Raw genomic sequence first — 16,813 nt, 5'->3', positions numbered from 1 at the left:
ATTGGACGTAAGGGTTACACGTTGGATAAAAGCATTTCTAAATTCAAGGGTTCAGAAAGTCAAAGTAGGAAATAATGTATCTCAGGAAGAGAAAGTTTGGAAGGGAATTGCACAGGGTAGTATAATCGGTCCGTTACTTTTCTTAATATACGCAAATGATTTAGGGAACAATATAACATCAAAAATAAGATTGTATGCAGATGACACAATTGTTTATAGAGAAATAAACAACATTGAGGATTGTTCAGAATTACAAAGGGACCTTGAAAGTATCCAACAATGGGTTGAAGAAAATAATATGAAGGTTAATGGAAGCAAATCAACTGTTACAACTTTTACAAACAGGAGCTTTAAAACTGAATTTGAATATACTTTGGATGAGGTAGTTATCCCAAAAGATGGCAAGTGCAAATACTTAGGTGTGAGATTTGAAAGTAATTTGCACTGGAAGGGTCATATTGATGACATTGTTGGGAAAGCATACAGATCATTACATGTCATAATGAGACTACTTAAAGGATGCAACAAAGAATTAAAAGAAAAAAGTTACTTGAGTATGGTTCGTCCATTATTGGAATATGCAAACAGTGTTTGGGATCCTCACCAAGAATACCTAATAAAAGAAATGGATAGTGTGCAGAGGAAAGCAGCATGATTTGTAAATGGGGATTTCAGGAGAAAGAGTAGTGTATCAGAAATGTTAAAGGAACTTGGGTGGGAAACTTTAAGTAAGAGAAGGGAGAAAACTAGACTTATAGGATTATATAGAGCCTACACAAGAGAAGAAGCATGGGGAGATATACGTGAGAGGCTTCAGTTGGAAAATAATTATATCGGCAGGAACAGACCACAAATATAAAATTAGAAGGAATTTTAGCAGAAGCGATGGGGGTAAATTTTCATTCATTGGGAAGGGTGTGAAGGAGTGGAACAGTTTACCAGGGGTAATGTTTGATCCTTTTCTAAACTCTGTACAGATACTCAAGAAAAGAATAAACAGCAACAGAGAAAATAAATGAAGTGTTAGAGGGCATTCGACCAGTGCAGGTTATTGTAAATAAAAAAATGTGTGTGAATAAATGAATTCCATCCCCTGGTCTAAGGAGTTTGGACAGCCAAAGTAGGGGACTGCCTGTAGGGGTGAAGTACAGTGGGGACTTCGAGGGCCCTGGGACCGCTACGGTAGCTGTGAAGGCCCTTCAGGAACTCTGAAAAGTGGTGGCAAAAGGGGCTCTGGTTAAGACGCAGCAGGTCGTTATGCTACGTAGGTTCCAGAATGGGTTAAAAAAAAAAAAAAAGTAAATAAATACAATGTAAAGTTTAATCTTATACCAGTTGTATAGTATCATTTGAAGTAATTCCACATACTGTATATCAGTTGACTATATTTGCAAGTAGTACAGGAGATATTATAATTAGAATTTTGTAAACAATATAAATTTTTAAGGATGAGCTGTGTGTTTAATAGAAAACATTGTTAGCGTAAATTGTATAATATTGTATTATAGGAAAAATTTTCTTCTCTTGTTAATTTAATATTTAGTGCTTGACAATAATGTATTTTAGTGTACCATTTGCCACCGAGGTAGACACCTCATTTGCAAATAAAGAGATTTTGATTTGATTTGATTTGACATCTCTCAGTCACTCCAGGGCTTACAAATGTGATGTTTGGAACATCACAACATGGATTAAATTATTGAACTGTATAATTAATTGATAAGATGTATATATTTAATCACTGGTAGGTCATTTTTAAATTATTATGTATATAGGGTTTTAATCATCCATTTCACATCATCATTTCATTTCTTTGTATCGCGGCTATAACGTATTCTAAATGAACAACTTATTATGTAAATTATTTCAACATCCTTCGTATTAATAGCTTGCAGTAAATTTTCCAATAGCCGTAGTGAGGTGACCGGAGTCAGCAGGCTAATTTCAGCTCATTACCAGGAAATGTACGTTATCAAGCTTACGAGAGACCGTACTCCTTCCAAACTCTGAGAAGACAGTTGGAAACTTATTAATGCCTACTTTTCGAAGTTCGTTACCTGACGCTTCGTTTCCGCGGGAAAGTTCAACCTATGTGAATGGACGTAATGAAGCAACGTGACAGATTCATAGCAATGGACAGGAGAAGTGATGGTACATCAAATCTTACTGGACCATGTGATATGGTTGATGGAGGGAGACTTTGGAACCTATATACTCTTGGACACTTGCACTTGGAAGGATACTCACACTCAGACACTCTTGGAAGGACACTCTTATGACGATTCTACGTCTGCACATTGGAGAAGATCTTAACTTAGGTCACTTAACATCTGAGTAGTGTACTACTCAAAAGTTACTCTCATTGGGACCTGTTATCTCAATGACGAGAGGTAAAGTCAACGGGAGACTGGTTTTGACTGGTATAGGGCAGGAGAGATTTTGTTATGAATTTAGTTACGCTACATTTTGGTAATATGGAAGAATACAAGTGTATTCTCTCCATGAACATAACCCATGGTGGTTTGGTTATTAAAATTAGGACTCATTACGACTTTATGTAAGGAGTACAATAGGAAGTGTTAAAGGAAGGAAAGTCATAGTACAACTAGTGTACTATGCACAAAGCAGAAGTAGGACTGGAATCCACTACAAGAGATGATACCGCCTGTACGAAAGATCCATCAATCATCAGCTACTACACTGATCGTATCCAGATAAGAATATACAAATGGTGAGCTAATGGCATAAATTACTGCAAGTCTACACGTTACAATTCATGTTCTTAGAGTATATTTCATTCAATTTTTCTTTTGCTTTCGCAAGTTCAGATTTCGTAAATACGCCGTTACGTCACGTTTTTCATCCTAATAAATAGCTGTTTTAATTTGTATTTTCTGAAATTATTATTAATGATCCTTAACTTCCAAGTTAGTGTGCTTAATGGATAGTGTTCCGTCACCCCACCCCTGGAAGTTTTTAGAGTCTCATTACGTGTTATTATTATTATTATTATTATTATTATCATTATTATTAATAATTATCAACTATCGTTTTCAAGCCATAAACTTGAAAGCTGGCGCCCATAGGATATTGTTTATGGAGAAACAATCATTTATTTATATTAATATTAAGGTGACCTCCCACGTCATAATTTTGTCACACATCTGTGGGCAGATTGGGTACATCACACAACTACTCCTTTGGAGTCACTACCACTAGGTTGTTGACCCTGATCCTGCCTTTTTAGCGACCATATTATTTACGGGCAAAGAGTGGTTCCACGACAATGGAACTGTTAATCACCATGATATGCACTACAGGAGGTTGGATAATCTCCATTGGATATGGCAGGCAGCTTTTCAGGTACAGTGAGACATGAACAAACGGTGTGGTATTGCAGGTGATCACCTCATTGAACCCCATTTTGTTGAGGGCCATTTGACGGGAGAATGCTATCTACAGTTTCTTCAAGATGAACTATCACCTGTGTTCGAACATTTGCCACTCCTTGACCACTTAAGGTTTTGGTTTCAACACGATGAAGCTTCACCGCATGCGGTGATGGTCGTCCGGAACCATCTCCATATGAAATATCCTGATATATGGATAGGAAGTGTAGGATCTGTCCCTTGTCTGACCAGACCACCTGATCTTATGCCCCTGGAGTTTTTCCTGTGGGGTTGTGTAAAACAACTGATGTATGCATAGGAGCTGGACAATCCTGGTCACCTTAGACAACTCATCATTGAGGTATGCCGAACCATTCACTGGAGATGTTACCATGTGCCAGATGGTTCTTATAACATTGCGCACAGCTCTGTATTGACCACGGAGGTTGTTAGTTTGAGCAGGTGCTGCAGTGAACGATGCTGGTAGCTGAAATACTATCACATGTTTCCTAGCCTCTTCCACCCAGCTCCATACCATATGCCATCATACCAATGGCCTTTTTCACGGCCAAATGAACAAAACAGTGTTGAAACTATTAACTATACAATACTGCCACATCCCAGGCAACTGGCAGTAAAAATAAAAGAATTAAAAAAAAATCACAACAACTTGAATGGGATTCGAATCTCCGTACCCTCGAGCACTGTTTATCATCACATTTCCAACTGTCCCTCTGTCAAGAGAAGTACTGTGAGGCTTAACATGCAGCAGGCAGTTCCCAGCAGTTCATACTTCACTGCCATCGCATGTTGTTATTGTTCCAATGGAGCACATTTTGCCCTACCTATGTCCTACAAAGCTTGGAACATGTACGATATAGCTAATTTGTTGCCTGTGTCCTAGCCACAGACCATCACCTCATCCTCATACAACTCAGCTTCATACTGTATGCCACGATACCAATGGCCCTTTTCAGGACCAAATATATAAAATCAATCTGTGCAAACTATGAAGCATGCAACATAGCCACATCCTAGAAAAAGCAATAATTTGTATGAGATTTGAACCTATGTATCCTCGAGGACTGTTGACTATCATACCTCCGAATGCACCCCTGCCAAGTGAGCTATTGAGAGGCTTGACATTCAGTGTTAAGTTCCTAGACTCTCCAAATCAATATATATATATATATGGTTCTTGGTGTGGGTTACTGTAGTCACGTCCTAGTTCGTAAACCATGGGCAACGGCTAAGTGGCCTAGTAAGTGGCCCTGAGAGTCGGGATACCAGTTGCTATGGAATGGGAGAGGGCATCTTGGACATATTCTGAGTCATGGCCCCCCTTGTGCTCAGGCGGCTAGGACTATACAATTCACCGGTGGTCCATAACCCGTTAGAGGAGAGATCCTCACTTGGACTATGTGTAAGTAGGGTAGCATTCTGCTTCATGAATTTAACGAGGTCAGAACATTTTAAGCAAGCCTCGGACCTATGGGAGTAATGGGGTCCCACTCCTATTTGACAGGTGAGGAACTCCTTGGAAACAACTTGGCGAACGAAATGGAATTCGATGGGGAGCTATCAATATTAATGGGGCTTATGGAAGAAAGAAAGTAGAACTGGCTGAGTCAGCAAAGAGGATGCATCTGGATGTGCTAGGAGTAAGTGATATTTGGGTAAGGGTAGATAACGAGCAAGATATAGGAGATTATAAAGTGTACTTGACGGGTGTTAGAAAGGGAAGGGCAGAGTCTGGGGTAGGGCGCTTTATCAGGAATACCATTGCACGCAACAGAGTTTCTGTTAGGCACATAAATGAGCGAATGATGTGGGTAGATTTGTCATTTGGAGGAATTAGAACTAGAATTGTCTCAGTGTATTCACCATGTGAGGGTGCAGATGAGGATGAAGTTGACAAGTTTTATAAAGCAATGAGTGACATCGTGGTAAGGGTCAACAGCAAGGATAGAATAGTGCTAATGGGTGATTTCAATGTGAGAGTTGGGAATAGAACTGAAGGATACGAAAGGGTGATTGGTAAATGTGGGGAAGATATGGAAGCTAATGGGAATGGGAAGCGTTTGCTGGACTTCTCTGCTAGTATGGGTTTAGCAGTTACGAATACATTCTTCAAGCATAAGGCTATTCACCGCTACACATGGGAGGCTAGGGGTACCAGATCCATAATAGACTATATCTTAACTGACTTCGAATTCAGGAAATCTGTTAGGAATGTACGAGTTTTCCGGGGATTTTTCAATGATACAGACCCCATCTGATCTGTAGTGAACTAATATTTCTAGGCCTAGGGTAGAGAAAGTGAAATCTGTCTGCAAACGAATAAGGGTAGAAAATCTCCAGGAAAAGGAAATTAGACAGAAGTACATGGATATGATTAGTGAGAAGTTTTGAACAGTGGACAGTAAGCAGGATCAGGATATAGAAAGTGAATGGGTGGCATACAGGGATACTGTAGTAGAAACAGCAAGGGAATGCCTAGGAACGACTGTGTGTAAAGACGGGAAAAGGTAAACATCTTGGTGGAATGATGGAGTGAGAGCAGCTTGTAAACGTAAAAAGAAGGCTTATCAGAAATGGCTCCAAACAAGGGGCGAGGCAGACAGGGATTTGTACGTAGATGAAAGAAACAGAGCGAAACAAATAGTTGTTGAATCTAAAAAGACGTCGTGGGAAGATTTTAGTAATAACCTGGAAAGGCTAGGTCAAGTAGCAGGGAAACCTTTCTGGACAGTAATAAAGAATCTTAGGAAGGGCAGGAAAAAGGAAATGAACAGTGTTTTGAGTAATTCAGGTGAACTCATAATAGATCCCAGGGAATCACTGGAGAGGTGGAGGGAATATTTTGAACATCTTCTCAATGTAAAAGGAAATTATCTTGGTGGTGTTGTGAACAGCCAAGCTCATGGGGAGGAGGAAAATGGTGTTGGTGAAATTACGCTTGAGAAAGTGGAAAGGATGGTAAATAAACTCCATTGACATAATGCAGCAGGAATAGATGAAATTAGACCTGAAATGGTGAAGTATAGTGGGAAGGCAGGGATGAAATGGCTTCATAGAGTAGTAACATTAGCATGGAGTGTTGGTAAGGTACCTTCAGATTGGACAAAAGCGGTAATTGCAGCCATCTATAAGCAAGGGAACAGGAAGGATTGCAACAACTATCGAGGTATCTCATTGATTAGTATACCAGGCAAAGTATTCACTGGCGTCTTTGAAGGGAGGGTGCAATCAGTCGTTGAGAGGAAGTTGGATAAAAACCAGTGTGGTTTCAGACCACAGAGAGGCTGTCAGGATCAGATTTTCAGTATGCACCAGGTAATTGAAAAATGCTACGAGAAGAATAGGCAGTTGTGTTTATGTTTCGTCAATCTAGAAAAAGCATATGACAGGGTACCGAGGGAAAAGATGTTCACTATACTGGGGGACTATGGAATTAAATGTAGATTATTAAAATCAATCAAAGGCATTTATGTTGACAATTGGTCTTCAGTGAGAATTGATGGTAGAATAAGTTCTTGGTTCAGGGTACTTACAGGAGTTAGACAAGGCCGTAATCTTTCACCTTTGCTGTTCGTAGTTTACATGGATCATCTGCTGAAAGGTATAAAATGGCAGGGAGGGATTCAGGTTGGTGGAAATGTAGTAAGCAGTCTGGCCTATGCTGATGACTTGGTCTTAATGGCAGATTGTGCCGAAAGCCTGCAGTCTAATATCTTGGAACTTGAGAATAGGTGCAATGAGTATGGTATGAAAATTAGCCTCTCGGAGACTAAATTGATATCAGTAGGTAAGAAATTCAACAGAATTGAATATCAGATTGGTGATACAAAGCTAGAACAGGTCGATAATTTCAAGTATTAAGGTTGTGTGTTCTCCCAGGATGGTAATATAGTAAGTGAGATTGAATCAAGGTGTCGTAAAGCTAATGCAGTGAGCGCGTAGTTGCGATCAACAGTATTCTGTAAGAAGCAGGAAGTCAGCTGCCGGACGAAACTATTGTACCTTACCCAGGGGTAAATACCCTCCAGGACGATGCCTCCATTCCTGTATGAACATCCGACTAACTCAGGGTTGGGCAGAGAGTGGGTTGGTCGTCACTGGGTCAGGCTAAAAGTCGAAGTTCTATACTTAAATATAAGTAAATGACAGGAAAATGGAGGTATAACTCGAATGAGAACAATAATATGGGGTAGGATCAGTTTATTCATAAATATCCCCGAATCATACTACTAAAAAATCAAATAAATCAAATAAAATGTCATTACAAAAATCTCAAAATTAAAGAAATAACTGGACATTAACAATGTTAATTGTTCAAAGAAACAAAATTGAAATGAAGTATCAAGCACAACATTGAATATTTGCATACCTTCAGAAATAATCTTCTTCTTATTGTCCATTTTTCATGTTATATGACAACATATGTACGCATATACTGATACGTATTTATCTCAGATGGAGTGACACTTGAAAGTATCACATCAATATGGGATTGTAATTTAATTTAGAGTCATCGCAAGATTAAACGTTAAAGGAAAATTACAATATAAAGAAAAGTTACGATGAAAGGAAAAATTAAGATTAAAAGAATTAAGACGCAATGGGACATGATATGAATTATGAAAAATACTAGTGGCATTCCCTTACGCTATATTTACAATGAACACAAATAAGCAAAATATCACATCTATTTACATCAGATAAGAGAAAAGTCTTACATACTACACAGATTCTACGTGAATCGCGGTTCACCACAAAGGATCTAGTGAGAACTGGATTGACCATCAATATACTCAGCACTCGGGCTGTTCCCCATTAAACAACAAGACAACATATTCAAACAACATGAAACATCATAAAACACCATCCTGTAAGGGAAAAACATATAATTATCCATCAATATCATGTAGAAAGCAATGGGCAACATTGCCTTCTTCTGCTGCATTTGCGCACTCAACAGTGCGATCATCCATCGCGTATTTCCTGTTGTGCTGTGAGCTGAAAGGAAATGTTGGAACTCAACACTGTACTAAGGCTTGGATTCTGCCCGCCATGATTGTAACACGGAAATACCATCTCATTCACGCCGTCTAAGAAAACACGGCCAATATATCAGCTTGCAATGAGATATCATCTTTCGTCGGTTACATGGAAACTCACGTACAATCGTATACCTTCCTAGCATGCTTCAACAATTTAACACACATCAGACTCATTGGTCTGGAATCAATTCCGTCAATTCTGATAACTAATATTCTATCAGAAGACAATAGCAGGTACATATCCGCTGCACATTATTCTTTCACTTATCAGGCATGCAATAGGCCTGCATAATCACTTTATAACTCCGCATGCATCATAACTTCTCATATCTCTCACAAATCACATCAGCCTTTTACATTATGAGACCCAGTTCATTTCCTGTGCAAATCATTGGGCAAAAACAGATTCCAACCTAAATTCGAAGATCCTATTCTTTCAACGATGTTATGCAGCTCCTTATGTACAGTTTCTGAAATACCATGCATCATGCAATTAACTGTTACTGACTCTCTAAATGACCAAAATAAAATAACGTAGCAAGTGTTTAACTTTGAAAATTGGATGAACTTGTTAATCTAATCCTCCTGGCACTAATATACAAGGAAAGATCGGAATAAAACTAAACTAAATTATCATGCATGAATGAACAACTAATCCTAACAATCCCTCATTATCCTGACTATCTAGTTATAAATAAAAATAAAGAGAACATGCATTTCTCTTTTATCCATATATACAACAATATAAAAGTGAAACAAACACACGCCGTCAGGCTTATTTTACATTAAATAAAATCCCTATTCTAAACTGCACTAGTATTTTAACATAACCCATATAACATTCCATAATTAACACATGCGCCTTATCTTGGACGACTCTCTGGATACATGGCAGCAGCTCACATCTTTGCCTTGTTGGGTGTCTACTCCATGTTGATCACTGCTTCAACACGTAGAAATACACTTCCTTCTTCCATAGGCGAAGCCATCTTCTTTCTGAAAGTTATTGAACACTGCAACACAGAAGGCTTTGGATGAATATCTCTTCACCGCTCAATTCTGCACGTGTCGAACACCCTTTTGTGGCTACAAACTCAGCCAGCACACTGACACATAAATACACTGTAAATTTTACACTTGAGGGTTTATGTACACAGTTTTTGAGAGCGGCACGCGGTACGAATCGAGAGTTCCTTGCGACCGACACGAAAATATGAGACAATGGAACGTCTCTCCTGCACTTTCTGCACTGCGGCTAATTATCACCGTCTATATATTGGTAGTGAACTTTGCGATAATATAATCTGCAATTAACTCTGCATCAGTTACTTTATTCCACTGCACGACTGAAACACTGTTTATTGGTCTTATTAACCATACTCTGTTAATGATATATTCACGTGGCGACTTTTAAGTACAATTCTCGGAGTACATCGAACAATGTCCACCTCGCGTCAGTATCCACGATCAGAGTTACACTTCTACACTGTCCAAACTGCGCGACCAAAGTCGCACTTCTACACTCTCCAAACTACCCGATCAGAGTGACGCTCTCCAGAGCTTGGGGTGCTAAGGAAGCATAGGTAACGCCGTTGCAACTATGGGATTCCCGTTTGTCTAGACAAACCACCAATCAGAATGCTTGCCATTTATAATGACACAATATCAATTATAACATATCAATAAAACACAGTTCAGATTATATCAAATCTCTTCCTATAATTTTTATACCATATTCCTGATTATATTTCACTTACAGACCTGTGGAAATCCATCAAATAACAGAATTTATCTCAAGCAACTGTACACGTTGGTCAACCTGGGATTATGACTTCGCGCGATGTAGACTCCATATTTGCCACATACTCACGTTCTCATTGGCTGAATATTTCGCTTGGTCAGCATCTTGTACACGTGCCGAGATGTGCCAACTCCTAGTGATGCTAAGCCATTCTCACAGTCCTGAGGAAGTATTGGGCAATATCCAGCGACTTGATGGCTCCATAAACTTCCGGTCTCAGCTATCCTGCGATTCCTTACTTTACCATATATGACTGCAATTCATATCAATAAAATTTACATATTATGTCAAATAATAATCCGAGTATCCCTTATGGGCCGGCAGGATATGGCTCACTATCTTTACAGCGGTCTGTTTTCAGACCAACTTTGCTTTACGGGAGCGAAAGCTGGGTGGACTCAGGATATCTTATTCATAAGTTACAAGTAACAGACATGAAAGTAGCGAGAAGGATTGCTGGTACAAACAGGTGGGAACAATGGCAGGAGGATACTCGGAATGAGGAGATAAAGGCTAATTTAGGAATGAACTCGATGGATGAAGCTGTATGCATAAATCGGCTTCGGTGGTGGGGTCATGTGAGGCGAATGGAGCAGGATAGGTTACCTAGGAGAATAATGGACTCTGTTATGGAGGGTAAGAGAAGTAGAGGTGGACCAAGACGACGATGGTTAGACTCAGTTTCGAACGATTTAAAGATAAGAGGTATAGAACTAAATGAGGCCACAAAACTATTTGCAAATCAGGGATTGTGGCGACGTTTAGTAAATTCACAGAGGCTTGCAGACTGAACGCTGAAAGGCATAACAGTCTATAATGATAATGTATGTATGTATATATATCGCTCTCTCTCTCACTTGTTGTAAGTTACATGTTCTTCATATCTGTGCTCATTTTACGGGTTCATTTAGGGTAACAGTAATGAATTAATAGTGGTATCATTATTCCTGCTGTCTCCTAGCCCATTCTACACATCTCTTATATTACCCCGGATTTGGGAAAAGGAACCTATGTATTTCAGAATTGTAGTTAAACTTGATCACAACCAGCGGTTGGACCACCTGGTATAACCAGTTAATTCTGCTGGTAGTATGCAATTACCATTCTGCTCTTTTCGCAAGATTCATTGTGATTTGTGCAGCAGTGAAATGGGTGGTACTGCTAGTATATTATATGGAGATTATTGTTACTTGAAAGAAAATTCACATGCTTTACCACTGTTTACACCCTCTGTAAAAATAAGGTAGTTTTTTTTTCTGGTACAACTTCACTAATTCTTGTACTCTGCCTAATTCTCATCTGTCCTATTGCATGTAATTCTTTTACCTTTGGCTATATCTTCAACCCCTTCCATGAGGGCAAATCTTTATTCATTCTTCCTTCCAGATATTCCAGATGTTTTTATCTGTGCATTTCACCATGTGCCTGTCTGCCAGGTCTTCAGCCCAGAGGCTAGTTGGTTGGATCCTCAAATAGCACCACCAAAGGCTATGCGGTAATGGCAAAACCACAACAATTTATGGCAGTGCCAAAATGAGGCATACTGGGCAGGATGAGGAGTAAGGTAGTTTTCTGTTGCTTTCCTCATTCAGTTTTACCATAGCTATTTTAAAATACTACCATTGTTTTTCCTCACTTCATGACACATTGTTGGCATCGTTTGTTATAGATTTGCCATGAATTCTTCCTTTTCTCATTTTACATAGTTTTCATACTAGTTTCTTTTTTTCTTCATTCAGTTTTAATATCTTCCCAAGACAGAATTTCACTGTAGCATGTTTTATTATTTTAGTGACTTCTTGGTAGAGAACTGTTTCAACAAGTAAGAAGAGAAACTAGTGATTAGCGGAGTTTGATGACTGTTGTTCACTAAAAGGATGTTAAAGGTGGGAAACATGAAATTCTAGGTGTAAGGCTTATTTCTAAAGATAATAGGCAATCATACAAGTCAAGCAACATTGAATCAATATAATTAGCCAGATCTCAAAAGGTTTTCTAACATAATTTTAAAGGATGTTCACCAGATGAGTTTAGTCAATAAAATGTTAGACTTTGATAGATTTTAGACAAATATGTTTTAACTTAAAGACATAATTTTATTGTTATTTTTTTTTTTTGCTAGGGGCTTTATGTCGCACTGACACAGATAGGTCTTATGGCGACGATGGGATAGGAAATGCCTAGGAGTTGGAAGGAAGCGGCCGTGGCCTTAATTAAGGTACAGCCCCAGCATTTGCCTGGTGTGAAAATGGGAAACCACGGAAAACCATTTTCAGGGCTGCCGATAGTGGGATTCGAACCTACTATCTCCCGGATGCAAGCTCACAGCCGCGCGCCTCTACGCGCACGGCCAACTCGCCCGGTATTTTATTGTTTATATGACTTGTAAAATATTATAAGATTTGTCAATCAGGTTTACAAGCATAATCTTAATCCAATAGAATAGATTCATGATCTTATATAACCTTAAGTAAATAATAATTGGCTGATGATACTCACGAAAAAGGAGTGAAATATGTACCATATCAACAACTTAATGAATATGTAAGTTTTTATTACATTTTTATTGTATTGAATAGGTGGTAATTAACAAAATTATAAGAATTTGTATCACAAGTAGATCTTCAATACGGACAAAAAATGAAATTCATAACCTGGAATGAGTGGTATGTTCCAAGCTGTCAGCGGAGAAATGGAGTGGAATGACATTAGTAGACGAATAAGTTTGAGTGGCGTCTTTAAAAGTAGGAAAGATCACAATATGAAGATAAAGTTGGAATACAAGGGGACAAATTGGGGCAAATATTCATTTATAGGAAGGGGAGTTAGGGATTGGAAAAACTTACCAAGTGAGATGTTCAATGAATTTCCAATGTCATTGAAATCATTTAAGAAAAGGCTAGGAAAACAACCGATAGGGAATCTGCCACCTGGACGACTGCCCTAAATGCAGATCAGTATTGATTGATTGATTGATTGATTGATTGATTGATTGATTGATTGATTGATTGATTCATAACATGTAAGTCTACATAACATCTTAGAGAAAGTTTATCCCATACTAGCATCACCGCCTAAGGACAAACATGTTAACACAAATGTACAAGGACCATCTCCACATCTTCAAATAGAATGGCTCTCTCATCATAAATTCCAGTTCTTCTACCTCTCCTGATAAGCTCATTTCTGCTTCCCAGCTTCATCAGGAGGTATCAACGCTCACTGAGGGGCCATCTTGACAGATCTTCAGTCTTGTTTTCTTTTTTTACACTTTTCTTTATGTCACACCCTCACAAATAGGTTTTATGGTGACGTTGGGATAGGAAAGGGCTAGGAGTGGTAAGGAAGTGGCTGTGACCTTAATTAAGGTACAGCTCCAGCATTTGCCTGGTGTGAAAATTGGAAACTAAGGAAAACGATCTTCAGGGCTGCCGACAATGGGGTTCAAACCTAATATCTCCCGAATGCAAGCTCACAGCTGAGCGACCCTAACCACATGGCCATCTTGCTCAGTCTCTTCAGTCTCGGGAGGTGTAGAATAATAGAAAAGCCAGATAAACACAGAAAAAGATCATAATAATAATAATAATAATAATAATAATAATAATAATAATAATAATAATAATAATAATAATATTGGCTTTACGTCCCACCAACTAATTTTACAGTTTTCAGAGACATCGAGGTGCCAGAATTTAGTTCCATAAGAGTTCTTTTACGTGCTAGTAAATCTTCTGACATGAGGCTGACGTATCTGAGCACCTTCAAATACCACTGGACTGAGCCAGGATTGAACCTGCCAAGTTGGGGTCAAAATGCCAGCGCCTGAACCGTCTAAGCCACTCAGCTTGGTCAGAAAAAGAGAAGAGACATAAGATAAAGATGAATGCAGGCAGTACAATATTACACAGGACATACGTATAAAGAGTAAATGATCCCAACAGGTCATATAAAGTAATGAAAAGGAACAAACAAGCGTCAAATCAAGTCATACAGAGAGAGATATGAACATGAAAAAGGAACACATAATAGGATAAAGAAAATGACAAGTCATTTGCCATAAACATGTGGCTGCCCATCCTATTTCTATCATTTCATCTTGATATGAGCTACAACAGTACACTTTAGTTGAAATACTGACAAGTCATACAAAGAGAGATATGAACATGAAAAAGGAACACATAATAGGATAAAGCAAATGACAAGTCATTTGCTATAAATGTGTGGCTGCCCATTCTATTTCTATCATTTCATCTTGTTATCAGCTACTACAGTACACTTTAGTTGAAATACTGACATATTTATACAATGCCAATGCCACCTAATACTGCAAAAGAAGGCCATAACTTGTCAGGTTGGATTGTGCCAATGACCTTATCTCTCTACAGCACACACAGCTGAAAACTTACCAATATCTTGTAACATTAAAATTATGCTGGAAGTGTCATATGAAAATAATTACATAAAATCAGTTTTATGGTCCGTATCGCACTTTAACAGATTCACAACTATTTTTTTTATTTCCACCTTGTCGATACTTAGTTGTGAATATGAAAATAAGTAAAAAATTAAATTGATTAAAATTAAAGAGAATTCTGGAATATATGGAGAGCAGGAAGACACAAATTGATTGGCTTAAAGGAGTCAAAGGAGGACATGGAGGAAAAGAACATACCACAGAATGCAGTATATAACAGACATTATTACAGGATGAACATCAATAAAATTGCAGGCTTATGAGATCACATGAATAGGAAATGGATCATCAGCACCTGGTCACAAGAACATAAAGCAGCCCATTCCAAGAAGAAATATTGGGCTGATCAAAAGAAGAAGAAGAAGAATAAGAAGAAGAAGAAGAAGAAGAAGAAATAAATGATGCTTAGTGTGGTCCATAACTGACTCTAATGGCAAAAAAAAAAAAAAAAAATGTTGATAGGGAACACACCCAGGAGAACTGAATGTCAGTTAGGGAATACTAAATTGAAACAGGTGCATTATTTCACCTTCTTAAAGACATACAGTATCTATTTTCTAAACATAGATATAAAGTAAGAAAAAATAAATGTGTAGTGAAGCTAATGCAATGTCCAGCTCCTTGGCTGAATGGTCAGCATACCATACTAGCCCTCAGTTCAGAGGGCCCCGGGTTCAATTACCAGCTGGGCCAGGGATTTTAACTGTGTTCAGTTAATTTTTCTGACTCAGCGACTGGGTGTTTGTGTTAATACACTTGTCTTCATCTACATACAACACAAAACATACCAACTACCACAGAGACATGCAAGAGTGAATATGTCACTCTACGTAGGGTTGGCATCACGAAGGGTACCTAGCCATAAAAATGGGCCAAATCAAAGAAGAAACAGAAGAAGAAGAAGACGCTGCCAATGCAGTGAGTTTTCAGTAGCAATCAAAGATATTCATAAAATGGAAGAGTTAACTGACAGAACTCTCCTTACATCATTGTGTTTTCAGGTCAGATTTGCTATATGGGTATAAAAGCTCACTGAGATAATAGACATGAAAGTAGCAAGAATTATTGCTGGTACAAATAACAGGGGAGTCACAAGAAATATATAACAATATCATTTAGTACCTACAAAAACTAACCTTCAATGGGCTTGCATACCATACTATATAGTTAAACATGTGTATTACTGAGAATAAAGATGGTTTCTCAGAAGCTTTCAGCCAAAGAGGGTGAGGGAATCAAAAAGAGAAATCTAGGAGATAATGTTTAAACTAGATTTTTATGACATTAAGGTATGTGGTGTAGAAGCAGATGAGACCACCAAATAATCCCAAGATAAAGAATTAAATAATTAATTTAGTTCATATTGACCCAGAGACTGAATGGCAAGAGGCATACACATTATAATCAAGATGTAGCAATTCACTGGGGTAATCACATAAATATGATTGTAAATAAAGGGTACAGATCTCTGCACATGGTTATGAGGGTGTTTAGGGGTTGTAGTAAGGATGTAAAGGAGAGGGCATATAAGTCTCTGGTAAGACCTTAACCAGAGTATGGTTCCAGTGTATGGGACCCTCACCAGGATTACTTCATTCAAGAACTGGAAAAATTCCAAAGAAAAGCAGCTTGATCTCTTCTGGGTGATATACGACAAAAGAGTAGTGTTACAAAAATGTTGCAAAGTTTGAACTGGAAAGACTCGGAAGAAAGGAGATGAGCTGCTCGACTACGTGGTATGTAAACTCTTTCAAGATTAAAATTATAGTGATTAAATTCTACATGAATTAAAAGCACCAGTTAGGGACATGTTTTGCCCTAGTTATGGGCATCTTCAGCCTATGTTAATCTAACGGTCAAGAATTAAAACTATAAACATTGGAACTTATAGTAAACTAACTTAATACTAAATACAATTGTCTTATGCTATTTATATAGTTTAAAATATGTACAGTATGTACAATATGTGCATTAACTTGCCAGAATTTATGAAAAATGAATTAATTTATTTTATAATGACTAGACTTCCAATTGTGGATTGGATTGATCACAGCGTGAATTGGGGTTTCTCAAATTGTATTGA

The 16,813-nt window shown here is 38.1% G+C and overlaps 1 protein-coding gene across 1 annotated transcript in view; it reads right to left on the bottom strand.

The window, feature by feature from the left end:
* The window catches only part of LOC136859048 (ras-specific guanine nucleotide-releasing factor 2), a 1,472,247-nt gene that overhangs the window by 46,478 nt on the left and 1,408,956 nt on the right, over window positions 1-16,813 (bottom strand). The gene's annotated exons all lie outside the window — the stretch shown is intronic.

Source organism: Anabrus simplex, chromosome 1, assembly GCF_040414725.1.
Source record: "Anabrus simplex isolate iqAnaSimp1 chromosome 1, ASM4041472v1, whole genome shotgun sequence".
NCBI lineage: Eukaryota > Metazoa > Arthropoda > Insecta > Orthoptera > Tettigoniidae > Anabrus > Anabrus simplex.
The sequence above is the reverse complement of the archived record's forward strand: the minus strand, read 5'-3'. Positions and strand labels throughout refer to the sequence as shown.